Raw genomic sequence first — 16,200 nt, forward strand, 5'->3', positions numbered from 1 at the left:
AACTGATGCAGAGGTTCCAGTTGTGCAGGGGCTGGAGGACGGCTAGAAGGAGAACCACAGGCTGAGAATCAGTCCTCATGCCTGGGTGCCCACCAGATGGCTTTCATTGGATGTAGTACAAGTTACACAATCCAGGAAGTAGAAAACCCACCATTGTTTCGTTTGTTTTCCTTAGTTTCAGTTTTTCCCCCCCTGATGAGAAGAGCCAGGCCAGCTAAGCCTGCATCTTCAATACCCATTATGGGAGCAAATAACTTATTTGTACAACCTAAACGCTTGCTTAATTAAATGGAAAGCAAGGCAGTGATTTCTGACAGGGCTGAACTTAAGTCAAGTTGTAAAACTCCACAGTGCAGCCAGAAGCAGCGACGGACAGTTGAACTGAAACCTGGGAACACTTCAGGGGCCCTGGACCACTGCTTCTCAGCCATTTTATTGTAAGTTATTCCCATTATCTCAGAGAAAAGTTTGAGACATCGTTAGAGAAAAGGATGAAGCTGATTACCCCCATTTTGAACATAGATCTTTGTTTTAAGAACTTGCTTTATATGATATTGCCAAGAAACTTGCTTTGAATGATATTTTCAAGTTTCAAAGCAAGGCATGATGTCTATAATAGCAGATAATGACAACTACCTTCTACATATAATAATTTAATATGCTTTAATATACTTCTATTCCTGAGCGTTCTTGATCTTATTTACTCTTCACAACAACTCTGTGAAGTTGGTACTCTTATTAACATAATTTTACAGATAAGGAAACTGGCAGCCTCCTAACAGAATCATTAAGTAACTAGCAAAAAGTCCACAGAAATCTTGTTGATTGAAAGCACAAATCATACATCTAAGTACTAACAATGGTTGTCTCTAGGCTCTGAAATTTGGGGTGATTATTGTTATTTTGTGTTATTTTTCTACTCTGAATATATAGTAAGTTCATAATAAAACAATAGTAAATATGAAAATAAATATGAACTTCTTTAGATCATGGTACAAGAAGAAAATAAATACTAATATACTGAGTGCCCTATCTGTAGTAGTTTCTGTAAACATTCAGATATTTCAGCTGTTGCCACTGTCATCTTCAGTATGGTAAATTCTAGAATACTCTCAATTTCTCGCTCACCCTCTCTCTCTATATATATAAAATATATATTATATACAATAAATAAAATTTAAATATAAATTAATTATAAATTTAAATATAGATTATATAAATTTATTTCTATTTGTTATACATAATTTATAGTATATATAGTATACATACTCTAACTATAGTATATATATAAAACAATATTGTGATAACTGACAATTTGAATATGGACTATGGAATTAGAAAATTGTATAGTATCAATATGAAATTTTCCAATGTTCTTAACTGTTAAATTTCCTAAGTTTTATAAGAGAAAATGTCTCTCCCAGGAAATATACATTGAAGTATTTAGGTATGTATGTACATCTGCAACTTATTCTCAAATGGTTCAAAAAAAAATTCATATATGGAGAATGAATTATAAAGCAATCAGAGAACAATAGAAACAAACAAATGGTGAATCTGGCTAAAGGTGAATCTAGTTTTTAACATTTCTGCAAGTTTAAAATTAAATACAAACAAAAATTTACGATAAAAACAAATGGCTGACAACTTCTAACAACAGCAACAAAAATTCTCCTAAGCAACAGGGTCAAGCAGAATATTAAGGACATGATAATAATTTCTGAAATATTATAAAATTGAAAATACCACCTATTAAAAATGACGGGGGTATGAACAAATCAAGACTCAGAGGCAAAGATATAGATCTATGTGCTCTTATTTTAGAAATAAGAAATAAGTGAACTAAGCACTTGATTTAAAATCTTATGAAGAGTGTCAACATAAGAGAAAACAAAGAAAAGAATAAAGATGAAGGATAGAAATAAGCTAGAAAATAGAAAATTGGTAGCAATAATAAATTTAAATGCTCATTCTCTGAAAATAGTAATAAGATAGATTAAAACCCTTGTAAAAATAATAAATAAAAGGTATTAATCAACAAACTTAAAAAGAAGACTGGTGATTTAACAACTGATATAAAGGATTTTAAAATATAAATTATTGGGCTTCCCTGGTGGTGCAGTGGTTGAGTGTCCGCCTGACAATGCAGGGGACACGGGTTCGTGCCCCGGTGTGGGAAGATCCCACATGCCGTGGAGCGGCTAGGCCCGTAAGCCATGGCCGCTGAGCCTGCAGGTCCGGAGCCTGTGCTCCGCAACGGGAGAGGCCACAACAATGAGAGCCCCACATACCGCAAAAAAAAAAAATATATATATATATATATGTTTATAAATTATTGCAATGCACAATTTATTATAATCAATTTGAAATGTTTAGTCAAATGGGCAATATAAAATTGGCAACACAAGATACAAAAACATGAAAATAATGATGGAGAAGGAAATTGAGAAAGTTATTAAAGAAATACCTCATCCACCAAAAAAAAGTATGACCTAAACAAATACACTGAATAATATTTCTATGAATTCAACAAACAGATTTTCCCATACTATGCAGTCAGTTCCAAATCACAGAGAAACAAGACCTGATACTCAATTCATTCTAAGAGATAATTATCATCCTCATCCACAGATCTGTAAAACATACCACACACGTACACACACGCATAAACACATAGGCTTAGTACGGTAAACAGGCACAAGTACCAATTCCAATACAACTGGTTTGAAAAAGTTAGAAGCAGACTCAGGCACATAGCAGATTTTCCAAAAATAGTTGTTGGATAAGTGAATAAATGAATACATGGGAATACACATAAATGAAGAAACTAATGCAGTCAATTAGCAGCATCTACTAAGGGCATGCAAGGTAGGAATGGCTTGTGCATATCATCTATCTGCTAACTTTTACCAATCACTTCACCATGTCAGACCCAATGAACATAGGCAGAAAAATCATTTTTAACTGAACTTAGAGAATGCAGCTGTAACAAGAGCGCATGGTGACCAATAAAGGTAAATTCTAGGAATGTGAAAGATTATGGCAAATCGCAGAATCCCTTTTATAAAAGAATTGCTTCTTTTTTTGGTGAGATTTAAAAGAAAAATTGAAGAAATGAAGACACAAAGGATTGGAGGGTGACAGAATACACTATCCCAAAATATGCCACTTTGGCAGAAGGATTATTTTGAGTTACAGGCACTTGAAAAACATCAGATATGAGAAGGGCATTCTTATCTCTCCTTTTCCTCCTAAAACAGGAGATAAAAATTCCCATATGGAAGATGCCTTCCCAGTAACAGAAGAAACAAAACATTTTCCAATGGGGAATCAAAGCCAAGAGAATTCTTTACCAACAGACCCTGTTAAAATAATTTTTATCTTCCTTTAACCTCTCTTCATAATTTAGTTACTTTTCCACAGTTGCCTCTCTTTGTTCAACCCAGCATAAAAGATTGTAAGTTTCACCATTTCTTTGGGTCTTTTGAGGGCTTCCATGTCATGTAACACTTAGATAAATTTGTATGCTTTTCTCTTGTTAGTCTGTCTTGTATCAGTTTAATTCTCAGACCCTGCTAAAAAACCCTAAGAGTATAAAGGTAAAATTTTACCTCCCTTACAGGATGTTCCTGAAGGAAAAGACTGATGAATCTGACTACATGAAAATTTTAAATTCTGTTCAACAAAAGACATCATAAGAAATGTGAAAAGACAATGCAAACTGGGAGAAGATATTTTTCTTACTGAAAAACACTTATGAACTAATAAAAAGGTGGGCAAAAGATACGAGCAAGCAGTGGATAGCAGAGGAAATCTGAATGACCAACAGCACATATAAAAATATGTTCAACCTTACCAGTAATCAGAAAGATGAAAATTAAATCAATGAGATACAATTTTACATCCATCAAACTGGTGAGAATGAAATAAGCCAGCACTGTCAAGTGCTGGTGATGATGTGGAAAAATTGGAGAAACATTCACATTTTGTTGATGATGTATTCATTGGTATAACCATTTTGAAGAATAAACCATCAACATCTAGCAACACTGAAGAGATACATATCTCACAAGCCAGGAATTTCACTTCTAGGGGTAAACTCTAGAAGTTCACTTGTGGAAGATGGAAGTGTGTTGTAACATTGTTTTTAATAGCAAAAAACAAACACACAAAAAATAAACCACACAAATATCCAACAACAGAATGAAAAAATTGTGATATACTCATACAATGGGGCCATTTATAGCAGTTTTATCAACAGAAGTAATCTCAAAAATATAATGTTGAATGAAAAAACAAATTGCAGATAGATGAGTATAATAATTTATACAAAATATGCTATATATTTATAGCTACATACCTATGTTGCAAACATAAACAAAGATGAAACTCACAGGCACCAACTCAGGATGGAGTTGCCTCTGAGGAGGAGAAAATGAAATTAGGTTAGGGTAGAGGAACAGAGGTATACAGGTATATTTCTTAACAAAAATAGGAAGCATATACAGCAAAATATTAGGATTTGGTGGATCTGTGTAGCAAGGTGATATTCACAAATATTCATTAAGCTGTGTACTTGAAATTACTAAAGTGTTTAACGAGCACCTCAATTTTAAAATACATAAAAATATATAAACTACTGTATAAAATACATAAACATCATTAACAGGTAATTCAGAAAGAAAGAAAATATCCAATAAAAATGGAGGTGATGGCAAATTCAACTTTAACTCACTAGTAAAAAAAATTAAAACATACACATACCATTTTGGCTTATCAATTGAGCATGAAATTTCAAAAATGTTAATAGCTAATATTAACAAGGGGGAAGGGTTGGCACACCCATTCACTGTTGATGAGGACTTAAGATGATATACATTTACTTAACATAGCAGTATATAAGAAAAGGTAAAAAAAAATGTACATATATTTATAATTTTACCTCAGCAATTCCACTTTAAGAAATTTAAGCAAAGGAAGTGATCAGAAATGGGGACCAAGATTTATGCTTAAGTATGTTTATACCAGCGCTGTTAATAACAGTGATATCTTAGATACATGAGAGTTAATAAAAAACAGTAGGGAATGAAGCCAATTATGGCACATCTATAGAATACAATGCACCACAGCTGTTTCAAACAATATTTTAAAAGAATATTTAATGCCACTGAAATATGTCATTAATATGTTGTTAAGACAGGTTATTAAAGAGTTTGTAAAGTATGTTAGCAGGTATTTTTTGAAAAACAAATATATAAACAGGAAACATAATTTAGAGGTATCTATACAAAAATGTCAACAGTGGTTATCTCTGGATGGTGAAATTATGGATCTTTTTTGCCGTGTTTTTGATTTTATAATAGAGAAAGTTATTAAAAATAAAACATTCACCAAAATAAGCTTTGTTTGATTAAAGATTTAAATATAAAATCTAATTATGGAAGAACTTGCAGAAAATTGAAAAAAAAGGGTTATCACCTGTCTGGGGGAATTTTAACTTTATCAGCTTTGAGGCTATTTAAACGATTGCACTATAAAAATCAGCATTACAAAAGATATTTTTTTAAGAGGGAAAATATTTTTATCAAACATTACAAGGAATTAAGATCTATCAAAAATAGCTAATTCAAATTTGTAAGATAAATGTCAAGATTTCCAAAGATAAACAGGTAAAAGACGGGACCATTCCCATAAGGGAAATACAGTTAGTAGACAAACAGTGGGTAAATGTTAATGCTCACCAGAAATCAAAGCAACGTAAGTGAAAGCAGTCTGAAAATGACGATTTACATAATCTAAAAGAAACAAAACAAAACAAAAAGGTTGAATGCTAATATTCAATGATGGTGAAATTGCCCAGAAATTGACTCATACATTCATTTATAGCAGTATTGTTCCCACCCTTCAACCAGAAATGTTACTGATACCGACCACAGTTCTTGGCCTTCCCCAATCCATAGAAATTGATTAGAGGCCAGACAAGAAATTCAGGCAAGTCTTTACTGGGGCTCCTGCTGTAGCAGGAGGGAGCAAAAACAAGTAATAGGTTCCCTTGCTTGCTCCCTGAGGGGGTGGGGGGCAAGCTGGTTCCTTATATGGGGTGAGGGTAGGGGTGTATCCAGGGGTCGGACTGGAGGGATGGCTTAGATGTTTTGCCCAGGCTCTGGTGGTGTTGAGTGCAGGGGGCATGTGTAGTACCCTGCTTTTGCCCCTGGCTCTTCAGAAGTGGCAGTTGGGTTGTCTGGTCTTTTTGTATCTTTTGTCCAGAATTTGCCCCAACTGTGCATGCACAGAGTTATTTTTAGTCCGTTATAGTTTCTTTGCATTCTGTTGCTCGAGGAGAGGTGTGTCCAGGTGCAAGCACTGCAGCACTTGCAGCAAAGGGTCCCAGCTCCCAGCCTGTCTCATTATCATTAAGAACTTGTTCTTGAGAAATAATTTGGCAAAAGCAGAAAAGTGCCTCCTCACTTGCCCAACTTCCAAGTGTTGAAACTCCCAGGGCTCAGCCCTTTGACACCTTCTCTTTAATATCCACATGCATTGTTTGGAGGATCTCACTTGTGTACCGAGGCCTCTCTCCTCCTGGGTCTCCAGGGAGAAAGCAAAACCAAGCAGCAATTTTCCTGGGGGGAGGGGGGAGGTTGAAGGCAGTTGAAAGGCTCTGAACTCAGTTTGGGGGCAGTGGGCAGCAAAGACAGGAAGGCAGCAAAGAGAGTCAGAGAGACACCTAAAGCAAGCTTCATCGTAATATTAATTCCTTACCACGTTAATAACTAAAATTCCCAGGCTTTATCCACTTGCGAGTAAGGGTGAGGTCCCCAGGAATTCCCTCACTGCAATAGCCCTCAGCTCTCCTGCTTCCCACTAGATCTCAGCTGCCCTTGACCCCTACTTCCTAAGTCTGCAGGTATTATTTTTGTGAGGTAGCCCATTCATATTTTGGTTTCCTTGCTGAAGCCCATGTAGGGGAGCCAAAATTTGCCACCCCAAAAGGTCTCTTTGACAGGCAGATTATTTTGAGATGAAAATAATTAAAGCCCAAAAGACTCAGGAAGAAACTGTGACCTTCTCCCTAACTACCTAAAAGAATTTAGACAGAGGGCCTGTTTCCAGAACAGAGCTATCACCAGAGATCTCTGCAAAGAATATGGGGTAAGTGTGGTAGGAAAAACACAGCAGGGCCTAGAGATCAGAGTCCACTCTGTGTCCCATTGTTTCTGTGTGGTCCAGCAAATGACTGTTTGACAAACATTTGCTTTTCCATCTTCACGGGAATTGCGTTCCTCTCCTTTTAAGTCCCAAACCACTACCCCCAACATCCTCTTGTGTCTTTAGCTGAAGATGGTATTTAAGGGGAGGGCTTTGGCCATTTTGGCAAGTTACTCAGTTTTCCTGGGTCTCTCCCATGTTATTAAACTTTTGTTTACTTTTTCTCCTGTTAATCTGTCTCCTGTCGATTTAACTCTTAGACCAGTCAGAAGAACATAGAATGGTAGAGGAAAATTTCTTCCTCCCCGACACCTATAAACCACTTAAGGTGGGCACTTTAGCACTCCCTCTATGCCTTCTAGGAGAGCCTTGACCAACTAGGAGCCAGACCTTTCCCTCTGCTGGTGGCTGGCAGCTGCCTTGGGCCCCTGTGGCGACGAGGGGTGTCCTGCTCTTAGGTCAGGAAGCAGAACTGCTTGGGCCCCCAAGTCTCCTGAAATCTCTGTGTTCCACAAACACACTCACCCACTTGACATCCCAGCCTGGGGTCTCTCCTTCATGTGGGTTCTTTTATTGCTTCAGAATGTTTGGTTATTTACCATTCTTCATTCTCATGGCCTTGTGAGGTTGGAATCACAGGTTTCATTATCCCCATTGTAGAAGCGTCACAACAGTGTAGAACTGGACTCAAACTCAGCTCTTCTACTCTACGGTCTCTCTCCATGGCACCAAGTATGGCCAAAAGTAGGTATTGCTACACATATTGACATCCTATCACTTTCTTCATTGTTTACACATTGCCTGTGAAAAATGGAAAAGGGAAGTTACTTTTCTATCAAGAGCTAAAACAAGCAGTTTTGCTCCAGAGATGATATGATAGCAGAAAAAAAGAATGCCCAGAGGCGAAGAGCCCTGTGTAAATCTGACTGTGTTCTCCCAGCCCCAAAATCCCAATTACACACCGTTGACCGCTGAGATCTAATCGTCGCTGTTTCCTAAGGCATCAAAATGATGGTTCTTTCTCCCAGGATTCCACCGCCCGCCCCGCCCCCGCTCAGCCTGACAGTCAGATTACGTGATCGTGATCGGAGTGGAACTGTGGAGTGAAAAACAGCTCTCTCCAGGGTATCACTCCAGTTACCATACATTTAAAGGAAGCCTAGACACAGCAATATTTTTGTTCTCCTTTCCCTGAACTTTGCCTAGAGATAAAAGCTCCTTCCCCATCCTGGTTCACTCAGAGCAAAGCACTTACTCAAATGCCTTCTTCCCTGCAAAACTCAGGCTGCTAAGGAAAGGGGAGGGTGCCTGTGGGCCTCACCTGAATAATCTGGCACTTTCTCAAGGTGGGAGAACTGAAATTGGGGCTGATGGCGCTGGGCCTTTCCAGCTGGGCCCCAACAAGCGTTCTCCTGCCAGGTGTCATTTGAGCCAGGAAAGAGACCGACTTTGGTTCAGAAGCAAAGGAAAGCTTTATCTTTCCGTCACAAAACGGAGAGGTGAGCATTCGCTCCGTAGAGTCGGCACTCTCCCGGACAGGCCGTGAGGTGGACTGCTTTCTAGAGATCTCCTCAGTAGGGAGGGGATGAAGCTACCAGGGGCGGGCCCTGGGCGCGCTGCTCACGTTCCCGGCGCAGCGTCTCTGCGCACGGCCCGCCCCCACCGCCATCTTGAATTGCAGTGGCGCGTGCAGCGCTTCTGCGCACGCTCCGGAGCTGAGGTGCCGGGCATAGCCATTTCACACCAAGAATTCGGGTCTGAAGGGCCGGGTACAAAGCCTGTGCGCGCGACCACCTCTGAGCAAATGCAACTAGACCAAGCATAAAGGAAAAGGAAAAAAAAAAAAAAAAGGTTAGACTTTATCACCCAGATTCTATTTCTATTTCCCGGGAATTGTTAATGGGCTTCGCTGGTGACAATGGGGTCAAATCCACACAGGTATCCTGACCCAGAGACCTCCAGGAATTCCTCCTCGCGTTTGAAAATATTCACCCCCTCCACCCAACCCAAAGGAAAAAAACTTCCCAAAGGCAGGTTTGCATTACCTGCCGTGGGCAGACCTTTGTGGTCAGTTATTTCCTGGCCTGCTGCAGACTCTCTGGCCCTTGATTGTGACCCCTGGGGTCTAAGGAGTCAGACGGGGATAGACTCACCAGTGACTTCCCAGTCCTGACTCCCGAGAGTGACCTCTCCAGGCGGCGGGTCCTGTCCCTAGCACCCCTGGAAGGACCCCTCTGTGGGCCTTTCCCACTCTAGAGCCTGCTTTCTCTGGCCATTAACCTGAGAAAAGGAGCCACATTTTTCAATTTAAATTCAGGGTTAGCTGTTCTAAAACTGATGATGGGAAGTATTCAGAAAACAAATATGTTTTGGAGAGTGCTTTTTTTTTTTTAATACAAAGGAATGCATAACAACTTAGGGAGTCAATTTCAAAATCAAGACCAGGAAGCATAGACCCTATCTATATTATTTTTTCAAAAACACTATAAATCTGTTCTTTATTATAGTCAGTTAAATGGGTAGAAAAAGAGAAGGGAAGGAACATGTATGTGTAGGAGAAATAAAAAGCATGATGAAAGACTGTAATCAGTAAAAATAAGGATAGCAGGCACTGTGCTAAGCACCCTTCACGGATTATTCTCATTCTTCCCCCAAATCCTATGAAGTTAATAATAGTACTGTCCCTCTTTTAGAATAGGGAAACTGAGGCCCAAAGATTTTAAATAATTTGCTTGCTAATGGGTCTAAAAACAGAGAAGCCAGCAAGGAAATACAAATTCTCTGCTATCATAAAGCCTCCACTCAAGAAACAAATATCAAGAGACAGTCTTTTCCTCCAAAAGAAATAGTTATATATAACCTGTTATCTTAAAATTCTACAGCTAAATAATTCCTTTATCATTTCTTAACAACAGGAATGACAAGGGAAATTTTGTGCTTCAATAGAAAACTATGCACTGCCCACACCCAGCACAGCCTTCCTAGGTTATCTGATTCTAGAGGCATTTTACAACTGTGTACATTGTAGAGAACTAACACAAGTGCAAAATGCAGGTTCTGTGCTATCCTGTAGAAGTTTGATTGACTTCCCCGGAAGCTAAATGTGCTTCCACTTGCCCATTCATTTCAACATCCCTTTATCCATATAAATTTGTGGAGGTTTTATCTTCTCCTTTGAACTAGTTATAACACCCTGAACAGCTTCCTCATTAATGAGTTAAATACTTACCATATGTTCAGTTTTATATCTGAATGAGAGTCATGATTTTACCTTTTTTAAAAAAAAAATTATGTCTTAACAGAATTATCAAAGCATGTCAGAGTATCTCGTTGTTGCATTCTGGAGGACCCTTAGGCATGACCTAACCCAAATGGTTTCAAGAGTAACTGGATGACTATTGATGGTGTATAAATTAGGTCTTTTGTAGCAGTCTCACCCTGACAATTTCCTATCAAGCACACTGTTCTGTCCATGCCAAAGCTTCCTGGGCAAAGGTTCCAGTCCCCTCATCTTGGCTGGTCTTTTTTACTGTTGATTGGGGACAATTAATCTTTGTATAAATTATATAATTCAACCATAATGTCTCCATTACATCTCTTTTCTGCTATGTTTCATGGGCTGTTTCAAGCTATCTCCATTAAATAGCTGAGAAACGGCTTGAGAACATTTGTTTTTAAAATAATAATAATAGGGGCTTCCCTGTTGGCACAGTGGTTAAGAATCTGCCTGCCAATGCAGGGGACAGAAGGGTTCGATCCCTGGTCCGGGAAAATCCCAGATGCCATGGAGCAACTAATCCCGTGTGCTACAACTACTGAGCCTGTGCTCTAGAGCCCATGCTCCGCAACAAGAGAAGCCACTGCAATGAGAAGCCCGCACACCGCAACAAAGAGTTGCCCTGCTTGCCACAACTAGAGAAAGCCTGCATGCAGCAACAAAGACCCGATGCAGCCAAAAATAAATAAATAAATTTATTAAATAAAATTTTTAAATATAAAATAACAATAATAAACACACACTCTATGTCTTTATCTGCAGTGCAAGAGCACAATTCCTTTTTTTTTTTTTTTTTTTTTTTTGCGGTACGCGGGCCTCTCACTGTTCTGGCCTCTCTCGTTGCGGAGCACAGGCTCCGGACGCGCAGGCTTAGCGGCCATGGCTCACGGGCCCAGCCGCTCCGCAGCATATGGGATCTTCCTGGACCGGGGCACGAACCCATGTCCTCTGCATCAGCAGGTGGACTCTCAACCACTGCGCCACCAGGGAAGCCCACAAAATCATTTTTTTAAATCTTAGATACATGAAGAGCTCATAGCCAATTCCTACAACCTTGGCAAAACTACCTTTTGTTGTGTGTGCTTTGGAGTAAGACAAACATAATTTCAGATTTCATTCCACCACTTACTAGAGTGTGGATTTGGGCAACTCAGTAACCTCCCTAAGCCTCAGTTTTCCTCTCTGTATAAAGGGAATAATCATACATGCATCATTATAGGGTTGTTCCTGAGGTTTCAGTGAGATCTCATAGAGTCTGTTATCTTTGGGAGTTGGCACCTGAACTGTTAACCCCTGACTTCTAGGCCTGCCTAGGAATTGATGACTAATCATGACAGTAAGATACCCTGTGGAAACGTGATGAGTCACTGGCAGCACTTGAAGCATATCTCTGGGAACTGTTCCTGATTTCTTGTAGCCAAGGACTTCATTTGCTGAGCTCAGAAAGCTTTTGTGAAATGACTGTGTAACATGGAGCAAACACCAGCTGCTGTAGAGAGTCTTTGGCCACTTCGATCTAAGTGATGCCCCAGTCCTGCCTGATACTGGGAATAAGGACAGTGCCTCTGGCTATCCCATTGTCAGAAGCACTGGGACCCAGAGAAAGAGTGCTGCCGTGCTAATGGCTCACCTTCCCAAACTGTGCCCTTAGTTTACTGCAATCAGCCAATTCAGTTCATAGCTTGGTTGGTCTCCCTTGGGAGCCCAGCATGAGCACCCCTCATCAAGCCCAACCAACACCCGAAGCAGCTGTAGGATTCTGGCACAGAGTCTACTATGCCCACCCTCTTACCCACAGAGGAGAAAACCCTTGTCAAACTTGAAGGAGCCAGCAATGGTCTGTGTCTGTCTAGCTGTTCAAAACCAACTTAAATCTTTGCTTCTTTTTGCTTCCAAGCATAATGCAAACAGAGGAAAAAGCTTTTCCATTCTACTGGAACTACTAAACTCATAAAATGCATTATTGGTTCCGGAGTATCCAGTCACAAAAAAGATAGCTCTGGTTTTGTTTGTTTGTTCTTTCATTGTTCCACAAACCGGCAGCTGTAATTCTGATGGGGAGAATAAAAGGGCCAGCACAGATCAGGAAACATAAAAATAAGTGTAAAAGGAGTTCTCATCTCTTTGCTCCCTAGCTCTTCACTTTAGACTCTGGGAATGAGAGAGTATCAGAGTTTACAGGGACCCAGAAGTCCTTAGATCCAATCTACATAGATTAGACATGTGGCCTCAGACAAGGAATCTCAGAGTCTCAGTTTTCTCACTTGTAAAATGGAGGAACTAATTTTTGTCTCATTTGTTACAAAAATCAAATGAGCTCTGATTGTGCCAAGCACATTCCATGTAATAACATTTCATCCTCACTTCCATTTTACAGATGAGAAAACTGAGGCAAAGAGCGGTTACATTATTTACACAAGGTCACACAACTAGTCAGAGGCAGACCCCATGCAGAGGTTAATCTGAAAAGGTTAATCGATTCAGGCATGATGATCTTGGATGAATAAATACCTGCTTGAAATGCTTGAAACATTCTTTCAGATAATCTAAAACATCATCTGCAATCTTGTGTTCACCTTTTATTTGTTTACTTGTCTTAAAAAACAGATAAGGAAACAGATAAGGAAAAGGTTAGACTCCAGGCCAACCCCTTTTCAAATAAGGACCTGTTCCAAGCCAGCTCAAAGAAGTGTCCCTACTTGTTTTTGTTGCCAAAAACGCGGCCTCTGTGCACCAGTGCTGAATCGAATCTCGGAGACAGAGTTTGGGGTAAAGTAGAAAAGAATAGCTTCATTGCTTTGGCAAGCAAAGGTGGACACAGCAGGCTCCTGCCCTTGAAAACTGTGTGTCCCCCACCCGGGAGGTTTTAGTGAGGAGTTTTATAGCAATAGTTCAAGTGCGAGGTTGCTGATAAATTAGGGTGTGTGAGGGGCCTGCACTCCTTAATCTGGTCTCAGATAATCTCTTGATGAACTTCTCTGGTTCCTTTAATCTGGCCTCTCAGGTGGTCTTCTCTGGAATGAAGAATGGGAGGGGGGGTTAGTTCTATAAAGAACTTAAAGATATTGTTATGTGTATCCCTGAGGCAGAACCATGACCTGCCCCCAAGGCTGCACTATCGTTTCTTGACGGCTCCTCCCTTGTCTCGGCATCCCCTCCCTTCCCTGATTAGCAACTGTTTGAATCTGCCCTTTGCAACTCAGGGAAGGTCATGGAAGCTGGAGTCTGTTCCCTACAAACAAGGAATGGGGGACACAGAAAAGCTTTCATGTCCAGGAGCCCCACAGGGTCCTGCTCAGTTTCATTCCCATGTAGTACAAGAATGTCCACACAGATCGATCTGTGCCCCATTAAAGCTTGGTCATTTTCCTGGTGGCAGTCTGGCCCCAAGCAGGTGTAGGAGAGGGTAGTCATTTTCCAATGACGTGATCCTACAAACTTTATAAATTTCATCTTGGCAGTGGAATAAGAATGAGGAAAGAAAGCTCAGTGCAGGCCTGAGGAAAGCCAGGGATTGACGGCATATGGTTTAGAAAACTGACCCTGGATTCAGGTGGCCTTGATTTCCTCTCCCTCAGCCTTTTACTGATAAAATATGGTTTTGTTCTAGTTCTTAATCTCTTAAATCTCAACTGTAAAATGAGGGAAATAATAGTACCAATCCAAAACGTACTGTTTCAATTATTCTTTCCTCGGAATTCTGCCAAGAGGCCACAATTCTCAGGTATCCCCAGTTTCTGATGATGAAAGCAAGAAAATCTGATTTGGAATATAAAGCCCTGTGTCTCCCATCATCAGAGATTTTCACCTTGATCCCACGCCTTCTCCCTCCTCTTGCTCTCTTTATCTATGTAAAATATTTTTTCTTCTGATTAACTTTCTTATCGCCATTACACTAAAAGGAAAGGTTACGTTCAGGTCATTAAAGTCCAGCCTCTTGAAATCTCTATTTCTTCAAGAAGCTCTTCAAATGAAAAGGAAGCAAGTACAGGGCAATTTTTAAGGCTCTAACTATAAGACCATTATTATTTTAGATTGAGGATTGCAGACAAGAGAAAGCACGGGGCCCTACCACTGTGCACCATGCTGCTAACTCGCTGGAGGCTTCAGGCTCCGTGGGATCAGGCCATGGGAAATGAAGTGTCCTCCATCACCTGCTGGGCTTTCTGGGGTGTGGAAATGACTAAAGATCCCACTGATGGATCTGCTGATTCCAATGTATTGATGGGATCAACTACCTTATAATCAGGTCCCAAAGGCCTGGGGGCCATTGCATCCCTCTAAGGCAGAGCCTTCACACATTTTTAATGAAGCACTTTTGTCAGTTTGAAAAAAATTTTGAGTGCCCCTCCAAAATACATGGATATTTACCTGTTTATAAAGTATATAGCACTAATACATAGTACTGTATACAAGTGATACAGTATAAATATATTATAAGCATTATATATACACAAAATTTTCAAAGGTGATATCTTCATTGGTTTGGGAGGCTGTAATAGAATACCATAGACTGGGTGGCTTACAAACAACAGAAATTTCTCACGGTTCTGGAGGCTGGGAAGTCCAAGATCAAGGCACCAGCAGGTTTGGTGTCTGATGAAGGCCTCACAGATGGCCATATTCTCATTGTAACGTCACATGGAGGAAGGGGCAAGGGAACTGTCTGGGGTTCATTTCATATGGACACTGATCCCATTCATGAGGCCTCTGCCATCATGATCTTATCACCTACCAAATGCCCTATCCATTTACCATCACCCTGGGGGCTAGGTTTCATATACTAATTTGTGGGGGACACAAACATTCAGCCTAGAGCAGGTGACACAAGAAAAATCAGAAAGATCTATTATTTTCTTCTTGTGCCCCAACAGATGTCTCAAGCACCACTCTGAGGAAATGGTTCTCAAACTTTGGGTGACCAAGAATAATCTGAAGAGTTTGTTTAAAATTAAGGTTGTCCAGGCTCCAGCCGTGGAAGTTCTCATTCACTTGGTCATGGGAAGAGCCTATAATTCTTTTCCTGAACTCTCAGGCTGACTCTGATTCCAACCCTCAATCAGATTTTGGAACCACTGATCCAGACCCTTCTGTTTTCCTCCCCTTTTAATTTTCCACTAAATTTTAATCCTGTGATCGTGCTGTTATCTACCTCCTGGACCCCCTACATGAATTAAAAACAATAAAAATGGTAAGAATAGCTGCCATTTATTATTTCCTGCTTGGCAGGATTGCTAAGGACTTACCTCTTTACATTATCTCCTTTAATCTCATCAGGTAGATATACTTAGTCCCACTACACAGATGGAAAAATCTAAAGCTCAGAACACTAATGACTTGCCCCAGGTCACCCAGTTAGGAAGTGATAGGCCAGGGACCTTAACTTAGATCTGTCTGATTCCAAAGCCTGGACTCTTGACCACTAAGCATACTGCCTCAAAATAAGTCACTGTAATTTACTGAACTTCTACGATGAACCAGGCACTTGGCTGGGCACTTCACATATAAATCCGTAATACTAATGATATACCTGTGTTTGTAGAAGTGTGAATCTCAGTCCGCAAATTCTGATGTGGAAGAAATACCTTTATTTTCTGTAACCCACCTGAGTTATGACTCCAAACTCCTATTATTTAGGCCCTCCTAGATTCTTTCTTACCCCGCCCCACCCACACTTCTGGATCTGACACAATACCCAGAAATGGGGTTAGGGG

This window comes from Grampus griseus (genome assembly GCF_964374135.1).
Source record: "Grampus griseus genome assembly, chromosome: 2".
Taxonomy (NCBI): domain Eukaryota; kingdom Metazoa; phylum Chordata; class Mammalia; order Artiodactyla; family Delphinidae; genus Grampus; species Grampus griseus.